The sequence below is a fragment of the Lepus europaeus genome, chromosome 4, assembly GCF_033115175.1.
Source record: "Lepus europaeus isolate LE1 chromosome 4, mLepTim1.pri, whole genome shotgun sequence".
Classification (NCBI taxonomy): domain Eukaryota; kingdom Metazoa; phylum Chordata; class Mammalia; order Lagomorpha; family Leporidae; genus Lepus; species Lepus europaeus.
Window position 1 is genome coordinate 5,020,707 of NC_084830.1, and position 24,949 is coordinate 5,045,655.

Sequence of the window (24,949 nt, forward strand, 5' to 3'; positions counted from 1 at the left end):
CCAGTGCCTATATATGATACTAGCATTGCAGGCATCAGTTTATCCACCGTGCCAAAATGCCAGCCCCCTAAGTCCTAATTTTAAGGAATTCCCATTATAACAGGAAGATATTTTCTTCAGGATTTGAAGATTTTTCAAAGCTGGATCACAACGAGATTCTGGAAAAAAAAGTGAATCTTTTTTCCAATTTTTAATACATTTTGTGAGAATGTGTGTCTTTATGATGTACACTCAGGATCCAAAGTCAGAGAGCCCTAAGTTTGAATCCTACAAAGCACTATTCAGGAACTAAATATAAACTTAAGTCTTTCAGAGTTAGTTCTTTCATCTTTAAATTGGGAGTAAAGGTATTTATGTTGAGATAATGTGGGAAAGCGATCAATTATATGAATGTCACTAAGAGTTTGATAATTTGACACTGTTGTTTAAACAGTAAAATTGTTTAAACAGTAAAATCAGCACAATCTTCATTATTTAATCTATTGGCCAATCTCACTCTTAGTTGTGCAAAACTATTTTGATAGAGCTCCACATAGTACTTACTGTTCTCCTGGAAATTTATAGATTTGATTTCATGCAGCATGCCAGCATCTCCTTCCACAGAATGTCTATCATTGCATTTGCCCTAATGCTGCCAATCATAGCCTACTTTAACGCATGTGCATAAACAGCTGTATGTGCACATATGTACATGCATTTACATGCACACATATCTACATACTTATAATATGTTTATAAGGATGTATAAATAGATATACATAGGTTTTCATTTGAATTAAAACTGTCATCATGCAATTGAATTTCAAGATTATTACATGATAACTGCCAGTGATTTTATTGATTTCCACTGGAGGCACTAGAGAAATCATTGACTAGTCACTGAAAAACACTGCAATCAGCAATGGAGCTGTCTTTAAGTGTTTTCATGCCAACCTTCTACCATGCATTTGGAAACTCAAATATGAAGCCTGCGAAGTCATCCCAACTCCATCTTCTAACTGTGTCTGTTGCCAGGCCAGTAAGTTGGTATCTTCTTAATAATATCTCTGTGCCTGCTCTCTTGTAATTGCTGCTGCTTCTGTTATCTTAGACAGATTCTCATCCTCTTTTATCTGGGAAATAGCAATAATCTCCAACTTGCTGCCAGTTCCATACCATGTGATTTGATCTACTGGTTGATTGTTCTAAAATGCAGATTTAATTGTGCAACTTCTCCTTCAAGTCTTGTTCTTGCCTCAGAACAGCGCTTAGGATTCTCAGAAGAGGACAAGGAGCCCTCTGTGCTCTGACTGTTGCCCCCAGCTCAGTCTCCAGTCTCTTTTGTCTCCACACTCAGTGGCATCAAACTATCTCTTAGTCTTCTTCTAACCTACTCTAGTTCAGGCTGACCTTCCTCTCATCAACTCCTCTGCCAAGAGTGCTGTCTGCCTGAGCAACAACTAGTAGTCTTTGAGGGCAATTCAGCGTTCTCCTTAATGTCTTCTCTAAACCTATCCTCCTTGCACTTAAAGTTAACCTCCCTTTCCTTTGTGGTTCCACAAAACTGATTTTCCCTGCTTTGTCTATTAGCAGGGCTTCTTTCCATTATAACTTCATTGTATGGAATTGCACTTGTCTTTCTGTATTCTTTTCTCTCTGCCATTGCTTCTTGAGGTCACGTATTATCTGACTCATTCTATAGTACCAGAGTGTCCAGTTCCTGGAATGTATTTTACATGATATAAATGCTATTAAATAAATAAATTAATGAACATTTAGGAGCATATATCTCATTTTTTAGTGACTTCCATTAATCAGTTACTATTGTCATGATTCTCACCAAGGTTTAGTCACTACAAAACTGCAGTTCCTGTCATCTTTCCTCTGCTGATGCTCTGGATCATACACTTTTCCTTTCAATCCCTTTTTCTTTAAAAGTTTACCAAATATCGGGGCCAGTGCTGTGGCTTAGCGGGTAAAGCTGCTGTCTGCAGTGCCGGCATCCCATATGGGCACTGGTTCGAGTCTCAGCTGCTCCACTTCCAATACAGCTTTCTGCTATGGCATGGGAAAGCAGTGGAAAATGGCCCAAGTCCTTGGGCTCCTGCATCCACGTGGGAGACCCGGAAGAAGCTCCTGGCTCCTGGCTTCAAATCCGCACAGTTCCAGCCATTGCGGCCAATTGTGGAGTGAATGAGTGGATGGAAAGCATCTCTTTCTCTCCTCTTCCTCTCCCTCTCCTTCTCCCTCTTCTTCTCTCTAAGAGATGGCTAACATTTTTCTGCAATAGCATAGCCAAAATAAGAACTTAAATAATAATCTCATAGCTAGATTCACTTCGCCATCAGCGAAGTATACAGTAAGTAGAAAAAACCTCCCTTTCAGAACAAAGGGAAAGAAAGTTTTAAAGTGAGAATATAATTTTCCTCATGGGCATTGTCTACCTTAGAAAAACTACTACAGAACATGCCTGTGACTATAGACTTGTAGTTCAGGCCACCGAAGATTAGAGATGGGAAACGGGCACTCCCTTGACTTGCATCCTCTGGTCTACTTTAACACAAACAAGGAGGAAAAGAAAGCTCGGCATCAGAAGCAATGGGTGGCAGGCCTATTAATGGCTGATCTGTACAGTGATCTGCCCTCAAGCAGACCCAACAGGCCAGTCCACTGCAGTGGCTTTCAAAATGGTAAGCCTGGGCTTCAGCAGAAGTCAGCTTGTGAAGAGCCCTGGCAGCTCTGCCAAGAGTTGGATCACTGGAAATGGACCTGCCCTGGAGTCGAAGGATGCCCAGGTCAGAGCCACAGATCTTATTGGCTCCAAGCTGAAAAGCCCTTCACTCAGCCCAACTTCCAAAGTGACCACTGCAGCTGAGGGGATGGTCAAGTAGGGTCAGCAACATTGCAGGCAGAACTGTAAATTTCTTGTTAGAGATGCCCCCTGCCTTGACCTGGCCAGCTCTCCTCCCAGGCCAGCCAAGTAATGAAAGTCAACAGAGTGCCTTCCCCTAGGAGGTTCACACCTCCCTTAGGATATACCCCATGTGAAGAGATAGATAGGTCTGGGCCTCTGAATTTACAAGGCCTAAAGCCCACCAGATTATTATCAAGCCCCTTCTATCAGCCTCTCAATCAGAAAACTTAATTGTAGCTTAGACAGCACCTTTCTTAGCTCCTCTAATAATGACTCTGTCCTTTGTTCAAGGCCCCGTCTAGCGCACTTGGGCCTCATTCCTTTGTAATCATAACCTCTACTCTACCACCAATGGCTCTACTCCCAACATGTGTGTACTGATGGTCCTCTTCCCCACTTAATGCTGTATAATTGTTCAAACCTGGTAAATGCCACTCTTAGGATCATTGGTTACTGTCCTCACTCTGTCTTTTATGACCTTGTCTAAATATGATCAGAGTCGGCAAACTTGGAAGGCTTCCATAACCTTGGCAACTCATGACGACAGCCTAGGATGGTTACTGGCGCCATAAACTAGAGTGTCAATTTGTTGGGTCAACAACAGGAGCCACTGTGCACTTGCTCCTCATGTGGGATCTCTGTCCTTAATGTGCTGTACATTGTGATTTAATGCTATAACTAGTACTCAAACAGTATGTTTCACTTTGTGTTTCTATGTGGGTGCAAACTGTTGAAATCTTTATACTAAATTGATCTTCTGTATATAAAGAGAATTGAAAATGAATCTTGATGTGAATGGAAGGGGAGAGGGAGTGGGAGAGGGGAGGGTTGCGGGTGGGAGGGAAGTTATGGGGGGGGGAAGCCATTGTAATCCATAAGCTGTACACTGGAAATTTATATTCATTAAATAAAAGTTAAAAAAATAAAAATAAATAAATAAATCTTTTAAAAATGTTTACCAAATGCCAATTTCTTCTTGACTCTCCTATGTTGGACAACACTTTTCTGCATTTCTCTGTTAATATTCTATGGAAATAAGTCCAGTGTGATCAAGTCTGCCTTGGGATTGTAGTGCCCATGACAATTTCTCTTCAGAGAGGAAATTTCTGATTTATCCTCATATTTCCTGTTTCTGGCATAGAGCCTGCCACATAGCAGACATTGTGTAAGGGTTTGATGTAATGAACTTAAGGTGGATGTGGCTGGACCAAGACCTGGACCCTGCCTTTCATGCAATTACAGTTCCTCGGGGGGACTTAATCTCTGTGATATTTCTATTGAGCAAGCCTATAGAAGAAAAGAATGGGCTAATTCCCCTAAATGACAAAAGACAGCAGTTGTTGATAGTGCCTCTGATTAGAAACTGTCAAAAGGACATGTGGAGATGGAGGCAGGTGAACTTGGACTTAAATAATTGGATTCTGATATAGGATACTCATTGGGTGGATGCATGTTCCAGGCAACAAAAGCATGTGAAAGGAAACCTAGCTGGGAGAGCACAGACATTAGGGATGTGGGTGGGTACCATCATTTATTGAAAACCTTCAATATGACAGAACCTGTGTTCATTATTTTTTAACAGCCAAGGTAAAGTTCTGTACAATGTCTGTTATCTCTGTTCGTAGGTGATGCCACTGAGACTCAACAGAGATTCAATGACTTATCCAAGGCCACAGATCACATGCCTTGAACTAAGATTTATCTCACTCCAGAGTCAAAACAATATCTACTCTACCTGGGGAAAGCAGACTTCTCAGCTAAGAAGTAGGCTTATTAGGGGAAATTACTTCTGGGTTTAAATATCTACTGATTCAATATGTGATCATAAATGCAGAGTAATTTCAGTGTTGCCTTAAATGTACCCTTGGGATAGAAGATTATTCTCTACATACCCAAAGCTGCTTTTCCTAACCAATAATCCTAAAACCCTCCAGTTTGGGGTCAAAGACTAGGACTAACATTCACACAAAGAAAACCAACATATTCTTTGAGTATCATCCCTTGTTCTCATCAAATTCAATCATTATCTTCTTGTACTTCCTCTTTGAAACGCTTTTTTATTCTTCCAAACCAATCTAATCACTTTCTTTTCAGAAATGACTTGGCCCTTTATTCAGTCTTATGTTACACTTTCTCAGTGTGTTTTCCCAGAAGCCCCTGCCGCACACTTATGCAAATCCTGACCACCTATCAGGACAACCTCCTGCCTGCCAACAAGACAGTCTGTGTGTACTGTTTCCTGAGTCCCCTCACATCCACCCTCATGTTGCTCTGTATTTCCTTCCTGAAGTCTTTGACCATTGAATTTACTTCCCAAAACAATGAGCTGTTTACAGGATCATCGGTCAGCTGTAGTGTATGCTTTTAATGGAAGGACAACAGGTTTTTTTGTTTTGTTTTGTTTTGTTTTGTTTTGCCAGGTAGAGTTAGACAGGGAGAAAGGTCTTCCTTTTTCCATTGGTTCACCCCCAAAGTGGTCGCTATGGCTGGTGCACTGCGCTGATTCAAAGCCAGGAGCCAGGTGTTTCTTCCCGGTCTCCCATGTGGGTGCAGGGCCCAAAGACATGGGCCATTCTCCACTGCACTCCCTGGCCACAGCAGAGAGCTGGACTGGAAGAGGGGCAACCGGGACAGGATCGGTGCCCCGACCGGGACTAGAACCTGGGGTAGTAGCACCGCAGGTGGAGGATTAGCTGAGTGAGCCGCGACACTGACCAACAATAGGTCTTTATTACCCATACCTAACCATTGAGTGTGCTCAGGAAAAGTTTGTTCTTTTGAACGAAGATGGACTGTTTAAATTTATACCTTATTGATGTCTAGAACAAATATAAAGTAAAAATTGCTCAAAAAGACATACAAAAATATAAAATTCAAAAGCAATACCAAGAAATGGGGACTAGATAAAACAAATGCCTCAGTTGTGTAGTTGACATGGCTTCTGTCTTCCAGGCTTTGATTCTGAACTTTTTGAAAGTCAAGGCAGAAAAGAGAAAATATAATTCTCAACATTAGGACTTATTGTGATCCCGTTTTATATTCCTTCCTCATCATCATTAGATCTTAGTGGTGTGGTGATAATGACCATCACCTGCCTGTTTACACACTGGGTGATGCCTGGTTTGTTCAGCCGGCCCTGCTGACACAACCCTACCCTGTTCCAGGCTCAGTCCAGCTACCTGTTCATTGCATGTGACCAGGGCCAACCAACATCAGTCACTTTTCTTAGAACTCTTTCAGTTCCCTGGACATTGAGTAGTAACCTCAAAATCAAATATAATCCCTCAGAAAAATTTATATAGCTATACTAATCTGAATTTCAGGTTATAAAAAAAGCTGGTTGGCTAACTTAACAAAAATGGAATTTCTGAAATCATATCATAAAGATGAACTGAGAGAACCAAAAACAGGTTGCAGGGTGGATTAGGCTTATATAAAGGACCAAGAATTTAAGAGTTGAGGAAACCAAGAATATAACCAAGGTCCATATCCAGGGGGTGAACTGCTGTTGATGGATTCTACCATCTGCCATAAAATATCCCTATTCTTTGTCCATTTGTCTCATTATTTTTAAGTTAAAATTATAGTGTGGGTCCATTTATTGATCATGCACCCGAGTCTTAGCTTTCAGTAGACATGGAGAAGAAATATCGAATTCTCTATACTGGACTCCCTGCCACCCATTAAATACACAGCAAGTGGCAATAAAATGACTTTGGCTCAACTTGGTATAATTAGGTCTCAACTGCTTCCAGTTCAACCTTAGAAGACTAAGCATGCCTCCCCAACACACCTGTGTGGGTTAACGCACACTCTCACTTAAGTTAGATATGAGAAGGATTGACAGGGTCAGGGAGTTCAGGCTTAATCTTGTACTTGGCTGTGAGTAGCAGAACTGAAAATATGGTAGAGGAATTTATTGGGGATTATTCTCAATGAAAAAGAAAGCTTTCACATAGCAAGTATTGCCCAAAGATGAGATAGAATGCTTGAAAGGGCTTGAATTTCTTGACACCAAATCACCCAAGCTGAGGCTGTGCAATGGATCACCAGGGAACTTCCTGACCCTCAGTGTCTAATCTGGCAATTTAAATTTAAATTTAAATTAGCTTAAATTCAAAAGTCAAATTATTCAGTCACATTGACCATATCTCAATAGCTCAGGAACCACATATGGCCACACACACCATAACTGACAGCACAACTACAGAACTCTTACAACATCACAAAAAATATTTTTGGAGAGGATTGTTAAGGAGGATCTCAAGCAGCAATCACAATTGAATGAAATATAATTAAAACCTTTCAGTTCTAGCAGTATACATAAAATAGTTTACCTATGGTTACATGCTATACCCACTATTTACATTCAGGAGGGGGAAGAGAAACAATACCATAGAGCAAGGCTCCATGCAGGGACTGGTATTGGGACTATGTCTCCAAATAGATAGCAGCAAACTAAGGGACAGATATTAAATACTTAAGACTGCATGATCCACACGGCCTTTATTCTACCAGCTCTTCTGTCATAGAACAAAAGTGGCTATAGGGGGCTGGCGCCATGGCTCACTTGGTTGGTCCTCTGCCTGAGGTGCTGGCACCCCATGTGGGCACCGTGTTCTAGTCCTGGTTGCTCCTCTTCCAGTCCAGCTCTCTGCTGTGACCTGGGAAGGCAGTGGAGGATGGCCCAAGTGCTTGGGCCCTGCACCCGCATGGGAGACCAGGAGGAAGCACCTGGCTCCTGGCTTCAGATAGGCGCAGTGCTGGCCATGGCGGCTATTTGGGGAGTGAACCAGCAGAAGGAAGACCTTTCTCTCTGTCTCTCTGTCTCACTGTCTATAACTCTACCTGTTAAATAAATTTTTTAAAAGTGGCTATAGACAACACAAAAACAAATGCCAGTTCTCACGTTTGGCATAGCCAAGAGCAAACAGTCATCTGAGCAATACCCTCTAGTTCTTACAAATGCACAAACACCCAGCTTGTGAATAGTAGCTGTTGTAGCAATGTTAAGTGATGATGTGATGACTGTCCATTATCCCGAACTTGTTCAACTCTTAATGGGCCTGATAATCAACAGAGCTTAAAAATCACCAGCACAGGAGTCAGTGCTGGTTCAAGTTCCAGCAGCTCCACTTCCAATCCAGCTCCTTGCTAATGTGCCTGGGAAAAGCAGCAGAGGATGGGTAAAGTCCCTGGGCTCCTGAAACCACGTGAGAGGTCTGGAGAAAGTAATTGGCTCTTGGCTTTTGTCTGGTGCAGTCCTGGTTATTGAGGCCATTTGGGAAGTGGGCCAACACAGGGAGGATATCTCTGTCTCTCCCTCTCTCTCACGCTGTAACTCTGCCTTTCAAATAAACAAAAATAAATCTTAAAAAAGATCATGAGCACAGACTAAGTAACTAAGCAAACTTTTATTAGTTATGATTAATTATGTACTTTTGAACAATTTACTGACTTCAAATTCTATTTTTTTATTGCTATTCTAATACTAAATGTAGCAACACTGCAAAACTCCTGGGGTTACTCTGAGAATTTAAATATGATTATATGGTTAAAGTCTTTGGAAAAATGATAGGATCTTCAAAAAGTTCATGGAAAGTGTATCATTAAAAAAAAAACAAAACTGACCATGGATTTCAAAAACTTTGCACTGACCTAAACTTTTCTCTTAAATCCATTTTCTGTGAACTTTTAGAAGTACTCTTGTGTATATCAACAAAGCATGGTAAATGGAAGATGCAGACCACTGTTCCCCACATTCATATCCTAGGAGTGCAATAATCAGAAAATGGTTGAACTAACATCCGAGTTTGTAAATGCACTAGTCTAAGGTTGTGAGAATCTGGTCAGAGAAAATAAGTTCTATCCCAACCAAGCATGTTAGAAGTTTTTTTTTTTTTTTTCTGATGCAAATGTTTCTTCCCAAAAGGCATAATTTTGAGGATGATGCCAACTTCTAAATGTCACAGAACACCAGGAAACTTAGCTCATAAGAGGAGCAGAATTAGGCAGTTGATTGGAACAGCATTTCCTCCAATTTGCAGGAAAATATGATTAGTTTCCTGTAAATGAGGCTCTAATTGGACCGACTTTAAACTGATGAACAGATCATGGAAATGTGTCTTGTGTCTCACAGGTGGATTGGATCACATTGGGAACGAGCAGAGGAGGGTCTATGGGTCGGCTGTTTCTGGGCTTTTGCTTACTGACAGAATATTCCAGAATGCAAGGGCATCAGGGAAGGGTATTTACCAATTCTCGTTTCATGAACAAAAACCCTCAATCGTAAACATTCTGAAAGTTTTCTTCATTTATCCATCCACTCTGGGTGATATGCACTAGAGTGTCAGTTCTTGCTTTCAATAAACCATTCTCTCATAAGCACACAAATACAAACCCAGGTTCAGTTACCCAGGCCATGGTATGGGTCTCAGCACTGATTGCACCTGACAAATGGCTCAGTTGCTTATCCAGGCATTTTCACATGGTAAAAAAAAAAAAAGAACAGAGTAAGGAAGCAAGAAGGGAGGAAAGGAAATGAAAAAATATGCAGAGATATGGGGGCAGGAGAGAGGAGAGAAATCAGAAGTGAAAGAAGAAAAGAACAAGACGACTTTTCTGAGCTAGAGAACAACCATCTCCTAAGTCAGAACTGGAAGGATCCTCACAAAGCATCACATCTCTGGTTACAAGATTTTCTGTAAACAGCCAGATAGTGAATATCGATTTTGAGGAATATGGTCTCTGAAGCAACTACACAACTCTACTGTTGCTGTAGACAATATGGAAATGTGTGCACACGAATTCATTCCAACTACGTGTTTATGTACAAAACAGGCAGCTTGTCTGTAGGTTGTAGTTTACTGATCCCTACATACTTATCATGCACACAGCTGAACATCTGGGCCCCTCTTCAACCCTGAGCCAGTTTCTTTGTCCTTCCCTTGTGTATTATAGCACTTAACTCTCACAGAGAGCCCGTGAAAAAGGCCCTGCTTTTCACTTTTTACTAATGAAGAAAATGAGATTCACAGATAGGAAACTTGAACAAGTTCCCCCGGTAAGACTGAGTGGATCCTAGGGATGTTTAATTTCATTTTTAGGCACCACAATGCTTCTCAGCTTTCTCGGATGAGTAATAGGAACTCAGTGCAACAGTATAAAAAATGGGCAACTTAGGGGAAATTAAGCAGCTTGCTCAGGGCATTGTCAGCAAATTGGGGCCAAAACTGGAACTCGAAGGCAGTGTTCTGACTCCTCCTCGCATTCTTTGTCCAAGCCACTGAATAGCCTATCACACTCAAGCCACGTTGTGTCCCTGGGACATACCTTTGCTGCCTTTGTGAACTTGGCTGGTCTTGATATCATTTTAAATGTGAAGTTTTAATCTAAGTTGCTAAGGCTAAGTACAATATATTTTCCCTGAGCTGTTGAAATGAAATGGCTCTTTTGAATATTGCAGGAAAGTGGCCGAGTGCCAGAGAGAATAATGCAATTCTAATTTGGTGGGTTTTCAAGTTTTCTTGGGTGGATCACTGGGGAGAAGATGCTATATTTTTCTTTTCTTTTTAAGCATGAATTGAATATTTGCCTCCTGAGATGACAGTTTTAGCAATTTGAGATCAGTTCATCTCCAAATAAACTTAATTTCCAGTTTCACCAACAGTCACAATTCATTCATTCTGATCATTAAAACAAAGACCAGGGCCCTGTGCTGTGGTATGGTGGGCTCAGCTTCTACCTGTGGTTCTGGCATCCCATATGGGCTCTGGTTCAAGTCCCAGCTGCTCCACTTCTGATCCGGCTCCCTGCTGATGGCCTGGGAAGACAGAGAAAGATGGACCAAGTGCTTGGTCCCCTGCGCTCATGTGGGAGACCTGGAGGAACCTCCTGGCTCTGGGCTTCAGATTGGCCAGCTCAAGCTTTGCGGCCATTTGGGGAGTGAAACAGTGGATGGAAGACCTTTCTCTCTGTCTCTCCCTCTCTCTGTAACTCTACTTCTCAAGTAAATAAATAAAATCTTAAAAACAAAAGGCCAAAGAACAATGAACTTCCTGGTTTAGAAATACACAGTCATTGGCATGATCAGAAGGGGTCAGTGCTGCCCAGCAACTGGTTCTTTTTTCTTTGCTGTATGAGAGTTTTCAGCATGGCGATGGGATCAGACAAAGCCAGTAAGGGACATGCACAAGAAATCCGACCAAACTGCCGAATAGACAGACATGATCTTCAGTACAGCCTTGTTACTGTCCTATTCCATTCCATCCCTTCAATTAAACTGGAAGCTCTCCTGGAGTAGATGTGGTAGGCAGAAACAGAGAAGAGTAAAGCAAGAGATGTCATTTATTTGAATGCTCTACCTGGATTTGCTCTGAATTTAGGCACGTACACGTGTTGCAACCATCAGCCATTTAAGTAACCTACTCAACTTGAATGTCTTCCTTCATCCATGAAATGGGGAAAATGGAAGCACTGAAGTCGAATTTCAAGCAGTTAATACATAGAATACAACTGGCTCACTGCTAACACATTAAACGCTGCTTTACCCTCTCCTTTCACTCTTAAAGAGACAGACCACAGAGAGACACATTCACAGATGAAAAAGCGAAAACAAAATGAATAATAAGCGGAGGCACAACTAAGTGTTCAAAGGAAGTGAAGCGGTGATAGTACTCGGAGTTATTCCTCCTGGCACAGTGAGGGAAAGCCTCACGTAGAAAAGAAATAGCATCTCTACTCCGCAAAACTAGTCACGAGGAAGAATTAATGGTAAAGGACAATGTGGAGTATCTTATGTGGAAGGAACAACCCAAGAAGTATGCAGGTATCTGGGTGGATAAAGGGGCATGAGGAACAGGCTGTGAGAAAGGAGGCTACACAGGCTGGGGCAGTCAAGGGGACACTGGGCACTGCAGTAGGAGGTTTTCGTTTGTTTTCTGCACCAGGCTGCATAGAGAAACTTGTAGCTGGGCAGTGCGAGGTTGATTCGCCAGGCATTGGATGAAGGCAAATACTGTGCGGTAGTGACCACAGGATCACAAGGGAGATTCTGTTTCTAAACTTATCCTGTGTGTATTCATTTCCTATCTAGACACTGTTCTAGGTATAAGTGATGAGCAATGGGGACAGGCTCTTCCTTTCACAGATAGTAAATCTCATTAGACCAATGGACACTAAAGAGGTGAATGAGTAAAGAATGCTATTTCAGGCTTCCTCTGCGTTTAGACACTAGCATGATAGGAGTGTGAATTCAGTGGCAGAGGGCGTCTTGCTCAGATGGAGCAGACAGGGAGAGCCTTGTCTGGCGTGGGCTTGGAAATGAGACCAGAATGATACGAAGGAAGAGTCCTGTGGAAAGCAGATGGTGAAGGGCTGCTGGCAGAGTGCAGGAGTTCAAGGATCAGACAGACTGAGCGTGATGGGAGAGCCACAGGAAGTCCACTGTGCTTGGGAGTGGGGAGTGTAGGACCTGAGAGGGAGTGGTTGATGAGAGCTGGGTCTCATGAGTCGTTTAGGGTCAAGACACAGTGTGGGTTTCATATTTTGTACAATGGAAAGCAGTGACTATTTTTTTTAAGGCGATTACTTAGAATTTCTTATTTTGATATAGAAACTTGAAGGAAAAGCAAGAGCTAGAATCCTAGAATAAATCTTCAACAGTTCCCAGTCTAAAAACCTTTTTGCTATCAAAGAGCCAACTGAGGCTCCAAGAGGAAACATGATTGAACAATTATTTGATGCTGGAAGTAAAATTGAAACTCATATTAACGATTGCTTCACTTAGTGTTTGTTTTACATCACATATGCTACTAGGTTCTCATTAATCAAGAACACATTGTAAGCCTAATAGATGCCAGAGGTATTGCCCATACAGAATATTATAATCCAGTGTTGACCATTAGAAAATACATGAATGGAAGGGGAAAGGGAGCGGGAAAGGGGAGGGTTGCGGGCGGGAGGGAAGTTGTGGGAGGGGGGAAGCCATTGTAACCCATAAGCTATACTTTGGAAATTTATATTCATTAAATAAAAGTTTAATAAAAAAAAGAAAATACAAAATATAGCATTAAGGGTCAGAGGGATAGGAGAACAATAATTTTATAAGACTGAACATCACATTGAACTGTCATATGAATATACTATATTATATTTTATAAGCTCTAAAGGCATCCGGTAAAAGTACTGAAATCATACTACATGCCTTCCAAATTATCTGTAGTTAATATATGAATATAGCTACAAACATACTTGTGCATACTACAGAGCAAGTAAACCACAGATGATAAAATAAAAATAATGAGAAACAAAATTAAAAATACAAAATCAGAAAGCAGAACCTATTTGTCACATCAATAATATAAGTATTAGCATCATACTTAAAATTTTTTTTAACTTTTATTTAATGAATATAAATTTCCAGTGTACAGCTTATGGATTACAATGGCTTCCCCCTCCCATAACTTCCCTCCCACCCGCAACCCTCCCCTCTCCCGCTCCCTCTCCCCTTCCATTGACATCAAGATTCAGTTTCAATTCTCTTTATATACAGAAGATCAATTTAGTATAAAGATTTCAACAGTTTGCACCCACATAGAAACACAAAGTGAAACATACTGTTTGAATACTAGTTATAGCATTAAATCACAATGTACAGCACATTAAGGACAGAGATCCCACATGAGGAGCAAGTGCACAGTGGCTCCTGTTGTTGACCCAACAAATTGACACTCTAGTTTATGGCGCCAGTAACCACCCTAGGCTCTCGTCATGAGTTGCCAAGGCTATGGAAGCCTTCCAAGTTCGCCGACTCTGATCATATTTAGACAAGGTCATAAAAGACAGAGTGAGGATAGTAACCAATGATCCTAAGAGTGGCATTAACCAGGTCTGAACAATTATACAGCATTAAGTGGGGAAGAGGACCATCAGTACACACAGGTTGGGAGTAGAGCCATTGGTGGTAGAGTAGAGGTTATGATTACAAAGGAATGAGGCCCAAGTGCGCTAGACAGGGTCTAGAACAAAGGACAGAGTCATTATTAGAGGAGCTAAGAAAGGTGCTGTCTAAGCTACAATTAAGTTTTCTGATGATATTAATTTTTAATTAGCGCTTTTTTTATTTGACAGGCAGAGTTAGACAGTGAGAGAGAGAGAGACAGAGAAAAAGGTCTTCCGTTGGTTCACTCCCCAAATGGCTGCTACGGCTGGCGCTGCGCCTATCCAAAGCCTCCAGGAGCCAGGTGCTTCTTCCTGGTCTCCCATGTGGGTGCAGGGACCCAAGTGCTTGGGTCATCCTCCACTGCCCTCCCGGGCCACAGCAAAGAGCTGGACTGGAAGAGGAGCAACCGGGACTAGAACCCAGTGCACATATGGGATGCCGGCGCCACAGGCGGAGGTTTAACCAAGTGAACCACAGCGCCTGCCCCAAATTTTTAATTAGTTTTTTAACAGATTGATTATAGTTCGTAGACAAAATTCTACGGATATAGTGATATTCCTTTCCTCCCTCCCTCCCTCTCTTTTTCTTCCCCCAATCTCCTTCCAACTCCCTTCTTTCTATCTTGTTTTAGTTTTTTTTTTAATTTTTTTAACTTTTATTTAATGAATATAAATTTCCAGTGTAGTTTTTAAATTTAGTTTTAGTTTTAGTTTTAAAATTTACATGATAGTAAAATGGCTTAATACTTCACAGAATAAGTTTAACAAGTGAAAATTAAAAAGACCCTGCTTAGCGGGAATGTAGACAACAGCTATAAACAATTGAATGGAAAAATGACCATCTCACCAATATACAGTAAATTTTATAGTAAACATCTATCATTAAAACTATAGTAGTATAGGGGCTGACACTGTGGAGCAGTGGGTTAAAGCCCCAGCCTGCAATGACGACATTCCAAACGGGTGCTGGTTCAAGTCCCGGCTGCTTCATTTCTGATCCATCTCTCTGCTATGGCCTGGGAAAGTAGTAGAAAATGGCCCCACTCCTTGGGCCCTTACATCCACATGGGAGACCTGGAAGAAGCTCCTGGCTCCTGGCTTTGGATCACCTCAGCTCTGGCCATTGTGGTCATATGGGGAGTGAACCAATGGAATAGAAGACCTCTCTCTATCTCTATGGCTCTACTTCTCTCTGTAACTCTGTCTTTTAAATAAAATAAAATAATTCTTAAAAAAACAAAAAAACAAAAACTATAGTAGCATAACATCCTTAACTATTGGCTTGACAAAGGTATAAAACAAAGTTTCACAAAGCTATATTTGCTGCAATACTGATACACACAGGCATGTTTTTTTTGTTGTTGTTGTTGTTAAAAATGTTTTACTCTTCTTAAAATTTATTAAACACCTTGACACACAAAGTTTTATATATTTATGGGGTACCAATTGTATTTTGATATATGTGTATATTGTGTAATGTCCAATAAGGGTAAATATATTTCTGCAAATGTTTAAGATATTTTATGGTACAACATTCACAATTCTATATTCTAGGGTTTTTAGAGATAAATATACAAAACTTTAATGTTATCTACAGTAACTCTATTGTGCTATAGAACCGCAGAATTTCTTTTCTTTCTAAAAATATTTACTTATTTATTTGAAAGAATTACAGAGAGAGATGGGGAGAGAGAAAGAGAGAGAAAGGGGAGAAAGAAAATTTTCCATCTGCTGGTTAACTCTCCCAGATGACTGCAAACTGGTTGAAGCCAGGAGCCAGGGGCTTCATTCTGGTCTCTCATATGGGTGATGGGGACCCAACACTTGGATCAACTTCCTTGTTATTCGCAGGCCATTCCATTAGCAGGGAGCTGAATTGAAAGAGAAGCATCTGGAGTGTGAACTGGAGCCCCTCCTGGATGCCAGCCCCACTACAGGATTTTTTACTCCCATCTTACAACAATTTAGTACTTATTAATTAACCTTAATTGACTCCTTTGAAGCCTCTGATAACCACTCTTATATTCTTTTATTTAAGATTTTATTTATTTATTTGAGAGGTAGAGTCACAGACAGAGGGAGAGACAGAATGAAAAGTCTTCCTTCCGTTGGTTCACTCCCCAAATGGCCACAATGGCTGGAATTGCACCAAACCAAGGCCAGGAGCTAGGTGCTTTTTCCTGGTCTCCTACGGGGGTGTAGGGGCCCAAGACTTGGGCCAACTTCTACTGCTTTCCCAGGCCACAGCAGAGAGCTGGATTGGAAGTGCAGCAGCTGGGACTACAACTGGCGCCTCTATGGGATGCCAGTGCTGCACACGGAGGATTAACCTGCACCATGGCACCGGACTCACCACAATTATATTCTTAACTTCTATGAGATCTTTTATCTAAACTTCAAGTATGCATGAGATCATGTGATAGTTGTTTTTCTGCGTTTATTTCCCTTAGCATAATGACCTCCTGTTTTGTTTTTATGGTAGAATGTATACCATGGAGTATTTGTACCACATTGTCTTTATCCATTCATCAGAGGATGGATACTTACGTTGTTCCCACTTCTTGGCTACTGTAAATCGTGCTACAGTAGAGATGGGAGTGCAGGGGCCAGCACTGAGGTGTAGTGGGTTAGTCTGACACCTGTGATGCTGGCATCCCACATGGGCCCCTGTTGTTGTCCTGGATGCTCACTGCTAGTCCAGTTCCCTAATGATGACCTGGGAAAATAGCAGAAGGTGGCTCAAATGTTTGGAGCCCTGTTACCCATGTGGGAGACCTGGAAGAAGCCCAGCACTATCATTTGGGAAGTTAACCAGCAGATGGAAGACCTCTTTCTCTCTCTCTCTCTTTTATTTATTCTCTGTAACTCTATGTTTTGAATAAGTAATATATCTTTTTTTTTTTAATGAGAATGCAGATGTCTCTGACAGAGTGATTTCATTTCCCTTGGATATTTACCAGCTCGTGGCACTCTTGGATCGTATGGCTGCTCCATTTTGAGTCTGTTCTTTTTCTGAGGAAATTTCATGCAGTTTTGCACAATGGCTTTACCATAATGTGCAAGGGTTCTCTTCTCTTCACATCCTCCACAGCATTTGTTACGTCTTGTGTTTTTGGTAGAAGCCAATTTACCTGGAGTAAGGTGACATCTCATTGTTGCTTCAACTTATACCTCTCTGATGATTAGGGATTTTGTACGTTTTTCAATGTATTTCTTGCTCATTGGTATGTATTCCTTTGAGAAATGTCTACACCTACAGCCCATTTTTAAAATTGGATTATTATTATTATTTGCTATTAAGTAGAATGAGTACCTTATGTATTCAAATGCTCTACCTTATGTAGATCACCCTGCTGGCTACAGAAGCTACAAAATATAGACTGCAGTGGAACAAAAACAGTAACAGGCAAATGTTTGGTTTGCCATAAAAATTGATGCAATCACCTGGTCATAGTTGAAGATGGGTTAGAGTAGATGTTAGCAGTGATCATGAAAGGGAGGGACACTGTGGCAGTGCATCTTCAAATACAGCCTGCATGGCGTGCTGATGCAGTAAGTGGTAGCTGGGTTGGGGGTAGTAAATTGTAATTGAGGTCAGCATTGAAGAGGGTGACTCTTCAGTAACCACAGTTCAAGCTATGATACAGTTCCTGATACTTGTGATAATGAGACAATTGTAAATTCACTGACACTGTGAGACTACTCACTGCCCTTCCGGGTTTTGAAAAGAACAAAACACTCTGTTATCTCTTATATGAGCCTGATGATCAATCGTAAGAGAGTATTTATGTTCATTTTACAGATAAGGAAACAGAGATTCAGAGATGTATAATCTTACTCAAGTTCATTGTTAGTGAAATTGCTTACAGTTCAAGGCACATAGTTTGATGCATTGCTTACCTTTTTACAACACAGTGTTGATGAGTGAAGTAGAAAACTATGATCCATCAGTTTCAAAATAGGTCACCATAATACCAAGGATCAGAACTTTGAATTTAGTGAAGCCTGAGTTCTGGTCCAGATGTCAATTAGTAATTTAGGCAAAATTTTAACTTCTGTGCCAATGTCATGTGTAAAGTGGCATTGATAATAGCCAGATTGAAGTATTGCTGTGAGGATTAAATCAATAAACTCATATAAATTACTTAGCATAGGATTTGGCACCTCTGTATTTCTGGGAACAATAAAACATTAAGATTTGTAGCTCAGTAGTATAATGCCTCTTACATAGCTAATATCAGCACAGTTAAAGTTCTTACCTCAATTAATATGATTAATGACTTACCATAATGGTAATAACAATGTTAATGCTAATGGCGCTAAAATTTATAATAAAATGATCTAATCAAATGATGCATATTTCCCTATAGGTTTATAAATATTTCTGAAACTGTGGCTCATTTTTCTTAGATAGTCAATCTTTAGGAAGTACTATGATGATGCTTATAACCAATAGCTATTAAAATTGTTTATACACCTAGTATTTTGTTGAATTCAGCATGTATTTTGTCTCTTCAGTAGGATAAACTATGACTAAGATTCCAGTATTGTCTTCATTTTACAGATGATGAAATTGATACAAATACAAGGTATATAGGTTATTGAAAGTCACAGAAATACGAAGCATCAGAGTTACTCTTTGATGTGAGGAAACCAGAATATTAAAATCATGCACAATCTAATAAGTGTTTCTCTGAGGTCCTAAAAATGTTAGGTGGCCTCCTCATGGCCATCAGTCCTAAGAGTCAATGCTGAAGTTCTTTGGAACTGTTTGCCTTATTCTGACTCTGTTCCTTTATTAAGTTATTTTGTTATGCTTGTGGTAGAAATGAGCTTAGAAATCATTCACTCAGTTTCTATCTAATAAAAGGATTGGTAACTTTTATAGACTTAAAGAGATTCCTGTGACTCAATTGTCTGTTTCTCTAATCCTGGGAGGGCAGAGTCAGGCCTTGAGACAAGTGCCCACTTTGTCCTTTTAAAAGGTGTGATCCTAATCAATTCTCAGCTTTTGAATTTGGTTTTCAAGCCACAGAACAAGTCAGCAATGCCTATATTGGGGATTTACTAGAAATATATTAACTCATGTGACGCTCTCAGCTGAATGTGGGAGACAGAGTAATCTACGGTTCCTGGAACTTGATTGCTGGGACCAGTTCAAGCCTCCATTGTTTCTGCAGAAAAATTTATTCAGTGGGGGTGGTTTTTAGTTTTCTTTCCTTAGTCTAACCCATGGTAGGTCTGATGGTTTGTATATACCTTTAAAAAAAAAGATTTTATTTATTTGATTGAGAAGTAGAGTTACAGACAGAGAGAGGGATAGACAGAGAAAGTGAACTATCTACTGGTTCACTAATCAAATGGCCACACCAGCAGGGGTTGGAACGATCCAAAGCCCAGAGTTAAGAGCTTCTTTTGGGTTTCCATGCTGGCATAGATGCCCAAGCACTTAGGCCATATTCTACTGCTTCTCCAGGCCATAAGCAGAGAGCTGGGTCAGAAGAGGAGCAGCTGGGACACAAACCAGTGCCCACATTTGATGGTGGCGTCACAGGCAGAGGGTTAAACTACTAAGCCCAGCACCAGCCACTGTACTACACCTTTTAAAATGAATGTTAAACTATGTTTATTTAACTGTTACTGAAGGGAGGAATTGAGAGCCCAGGTGAGAAGAAGTACAACCAATTTGTCGAATGTCGAGCTAAATAAAATCACTGCCTTTAAAAATATTCCTTGTGGGGTGGTTTGTTTGCAGAGGGAAGGCTCACTGGCGGAACATAGTGTCACTTGTGAACAGGCACCACACTGCAACCTTGAGAGCAGGAAAACCTCTGCAGAGGTAGGCAGGTGTGACATCTTTGTTTATCTATCATAAAGCTCCTGGCCCTGCTCCTGTAACAAAATGCAGGTTAAGAGGAAAGCGTAACTCACTTATTTAAAGAATGGGAGACATGCAGAAATGTGATTGCACATTTCTATAACACAGTAGACAGGGGAAACCCAACAAGACTCATCTGTCCAGACTCTTCTTCAGCTCTCTCTGTAGCATCCCTTCCCTTGGATTCAGGAGAGGGTCTTCAGGCAAGGAGGGATGGGGAATTCCTTTATGCCCAACTTTCACACAGAATGGAGGGGGCACCAGGGTGATCATCCTATTTCTGAGCCCACTCTATATCTACAGTAAAAAAATACTTTAGGTAGCATTTTCTGAGCCCTAAAATTTTCAAAAAAAGCAAGATATTTAAGATTATTATTATACAAGGGTCTGTGACCTCATCTTCTTTTTTATTAAGATCAGTTCTTTGCCCATATGACTATAAATGTGGAGCAGAAAAGCTGATTATCAGGGAGACCAGCAACTGATGAGGCCCAGGCCAAAGACTTTAGGCAAATCAGTGCAGTGGGGAAAAGGAAGGTCTAGATTTGAGAGACATTTAGGATGCAGAATTATCTCTTCTAAGAAATATCCCGATTTTTCCCATCTCAAGTTCAGATTGTTTCTTACTCCCTCTGTTTCTCCCAGAGCCCCTCCTTACCATGTAGCGTTAACTTCAGTCTCAGAGTGTCACTGTACAGGCCATTTGTCCCACCGCAGGGGCAGCTGGAGAGCAGAGGACTCCTAACTCCTCCCACCAGGGCCTCCTCACTCCACCTTCAGCTGTGTTCCTGCTAGCTTCTTAGTGCCTTAGAACATAAGTCAAAATGAGTTAAAAGTGAGTTATGCTCTCCTCAATTATGCTTTCATCATTTGTTATGGAAGAAAAATGACCTCGTGCCTCAGGCCAGGCTTGTAAGCTCCTGCCAGGGTCTTTGATACACAAGCTTTAATGTTTCACAGTTCTATGGGACACATGACCCACAGCTCTTTCCTGCTTTTCCCCCACCTCATCTTAAAATTTAAGCTTCAGCACTGGGTGTTTGAAGTCATGCAATTCTGCACTTGATGCAGCAGACGCTAATACATTTGGAGACACGAGTGTTTATTTCAACCCAGAGACTATTTAAAATTAGACTTGAACTAATACACCAAAATAACTCGGCAAGGAAAATGATTGCATGACTCCACCTCTGGACAGAGACTGGTCTAGCCCACATGAAGTGTTGTTTTCATTTTTTAAAAGATATATTAAGTGAGATGGACATTTTGAGATTTAATGATTCTTTACAACCCTTGTCTCTTCTGTTGAGGAAAAGTGTTTATTTATTTTTTTTTTTGCTTCATACTATTTTTTGAGCTCTTTACTTAGTGTAGGGTTAATCTTACAAGTATTAAGTAAACAGTAAATAGATCTTTGTAAAAATTAATAGTGGGGGGGGGGCGGTGGCGCCGTGGCTCACTTGGTTAATCCTCCACCTGCAGTGCTGGCATCCGATATGGGCAACGGGTTCTAGTCCCGGTTGCTCTTCTTCCAGTCCAGCTCTCTGCTGTAGCCTGGGAAGGCAGTGGAGGATGGCCCAAGTGTTTGGGCTCCTGCACCCGCATGGGAGACCAGGAAGCACCTGGCTCCTGGCCATTTGGGGAGTGAACCAGCGGAAGGAAGACCTCTCTCTCTCTCTCTCTCTCTCTCTCTCTCTCTCACTGTCTATAACTCTACCTGTCAAATAAAAAAAGCTTTAAAAAATTAATAGTGGAAATAGGAGACAGGAGGAAGAAGGGCTGTGGTGTGGGTGGGAAGTATCCCTATGTTCCTAAATCTGTTTATGTGAAATACATGAAACTTAAATACATCAAATGAAATTTAAAAATTAGATCAAATCACTGCAAACCTAGTCACCAGCTCACCTCCTCTCTTCTGAAACTCATTTTCCACCAAGGGCAAGAGATAGCCATGAAATCAAGAACTGCTAAGCAAGGTGAAGCCTTGAGGGGAGAACAGGGATATTTCAGCATTCAAACTGCCAGGATGAGCCCTCTTGGAGTAAAACATATATTAGAATAACTGCTTGAAATACGGGTGTCTTCTCGGGCTTTCCTCCTGTGAGGTGTGTCTGTGGGTGTCTGAGTGGAGGGAGGAGGAAAAGGGGAGGAAGAGGAGGAGGAAAAGGGGAGGAAGAGGAGGAGGAAAAGGGGGAGGAAGAGGAGGAGGAAAAGGGGGAGGAAGAGGAGGAGGAAAAGGGGAGGAAGAAAGGAGGAGGGCAGGGCAGAAAGGAGGAACAGAGATGGGGAGAATGCATCTCCTAGGTTGAATTCCAAGTCTTCCATTCACGGTGTTTCTCAGCTGGGTGACCTTATGTCAAATACACGTCTTTGTCAGTTTTGTAAAGTGAGGTAATGACTTATCTTTGCCCTACTGAACAATTACAAATGCCAAGAAACTGAGTAAATGTAAAAGTGTTTTAGCCACTCACATGTACATTGTATAGAAATGAGGATGATGATTATAAGAGTGGGAATAAGAGAGGGAGGAGATGTACAGTTCGGCACATGCTCACTCAAACTTACCCCTAATAGTAGAGTTAGAAACGTGCCAGGGTATTCCAATTCAATCCCATCAAGGTGGCATGTACCAATGCCATCTTACTTGTCAAATTGATCAGTTTAAGTTCATAATTGCCAAAAAGGATAGGATTAAATGGCAAAGGGATCACATAAAGAAGTCCAGTGTCTGCAAATAATAATTGATAGAATTAAAAAGGAGAGAATGACCCTGGGGCTGGTGCGGTGGCACACTATGTTAATCCTCCGCCTGCAGCTCTGGTATCCCATAAGGGCATCAGGTTCTAGTACCAGTTGCTCCCCTTCCATTCTGGCTCTCTACTGTGCCCTGGGAAGGCAGTGGAGGATGGCCCAAGTGCTTGTGCCCCTGCACCCGCATGGGAGACCAGGAAGAAGCTCCTGGCTCCTGGCTTTGGATCGGTGTAGCTCCGGCTGTAGCAGCCATTTGTGGAGTGAACCAACAAAAGGGAGACTTTTCTCTCTGTCTCCCTCTCTCACTGCCTATAACTCTACCTGTCAAATAAATAAATAAGAGTAAAAAAGCAAGGAAAAAATTAAAAAAAAAATTTAAAAAGAAGAGAATGATCCTACATGGGAAACAGGACATGCAGCAGACTCATAAAATGGCAAATGCCCTGAACAGCACTCTGGCCTCAGAATTAACCCTTAAGGCATTAGGATCTTGCTAAAATGGCCATGAGAATTTTGCAGGCATGGAAAGCCAAGACACTGTGGCAAAAAAAAAAAAAATGACCTAAAGGAAAGATCTCTGTGAGTGAGATCCCAGTGGAAAGAACGGGCCATCAAAGAAGGAGGTACCTTACTCTGAAGGGAGGAGAGAACTTCCACTTTGAATATGGCCTTGTTTAAATAAGATCAGAGTTTGTGAACTCAAGAGGGTTCCACAGCCTTGGCAGCTCATGACAAGAGTCTTCGGTGGTTACTGATGCCATAAATAAGAGTGTCAATTGTTAAATCAACAACAGGAGTCACTGTGCACTTACTTCCCATGTAGGACCTCTGTCCTTAATGTGTTGTACTATGGGAATTAACAGCAAAACTACTAATCAAATAGTACTCTATACTTTGTGTGTCTGTGTGGGTACAAACTGTTGAAATCTTTACTTAGTATATACTAAGTTGATCTTCTGTATATAAAGATAATTGAAAATGAATCATGATGAAGAATGGGATGGGAGAGAAAGTGGGAGATGTGATGGTTGTGGGTGGGAGGGAGATTTTGCGGGGAAAAGCCGCTAGAATTCAAAATTTGTACTTTGGGAATTTATATTTATTAAATAAAAGTTGAAAAAAATTATCCAGCTAAAACAATTTAAAAAAGAGAAGAAATGAGAATGATGATTATTTAGTTACACTCTTATCAAGTGGAAAACATGGCTTCCACTCAGGCTAACATCAGACCCAGTGTCAGTATGGGATGCTTCTAACCTGAATCCAAGCCGCTCAGTTTAGTGAAGCAGAACACTTGAGCCCTATTCGTGCTGCCCCCATCACCACCCAAGGATCTGGAGAAGTCAAGCCACACCTCCGAGCCACAGTTTCCTGATATATATTTGGATCACCTGTTAATACCTATCTCACAACGTTATTGGGGTTTTCAAGTGAGACAGTATGTGCTAATTCAGCTACTTACTGTGTCGATGTTTACTGTTGCTATTGGCAAGAACTAAAAACAACCAAATTTCAGATATGTTTTCTACTTTCTTGCATGACACACTTCGCCTCAGCTTTCAATGACAAGGAAAGTCTCTCATCATTGGTGAAGTATCTATCAGGATTCTGCATTTCCCTTGGCTGTCTTTACTATAAAGGTGAAGAGTAGATGAGGTAGTATTAAGAAAGTGAAGTCAATCAGGGTCCTTCAGTCATGACAACCAGCAGCCCCAGAACTTCTGCAACTGTTGTATAATTGCCTGGCTGTGTACCACTATTGATATAATCTTTTTTTTTTTTTTTTGACAGGCAGAGTGGACAGTGAGAGAGAGAGACAGAGAGAAAGGTCTTTCTTTTGCCCTTGGTTCACCCTCCAATGGCCGCCGCAGCTGGTGCACTGTGGCCGGCACACCACACTGATCCGAAGGCAGGAGCCAGGTGCTTCTCCTGGTCTCCCATGGGGTGCAGGGCCCAAGCACTTGGGCCATCCTCCACTGCACTCCCTGGCCACAGCAGAGAGCTGGCCTGGAAGAGGGGCAACCGGGACAGAATCCGGCGCCCCGACCGGGACTAGAACCCGGTGTGCCGGCACTGCAAGGCAGAGGATCAGCCTATTGAGCCGTGGTGCCAGCCCGTCTATAATCTTATATAAGAATTTGGGGATGCAGTTGTCCATGGGCCTCTGTACAGGTCATCTACCACCAAGAGCAAGCATATATGTTTCTTGTGTACTCTCACCTACTGCTGTGAATATAAAGAGGCATAAATCTACAAAAGGCTCTGAAGTAGTTGTTTGTCCCATCTGAATCCTATCCTGATTTTTCCTGGAGCAAATGTCCTCCCTTACAGGTAATTAATGTAATCAATGCAGGCAGGAAGTTAATGAATGTGCCTGTTGGAATGCCGAGTGCCAGGAATGAGTGCATAAAATTCTCCCCTAAACACTTGTTTGCTCATCTCATGATGAGAAGTCTGACACACACAGCATCATCTTTCATTTCTGT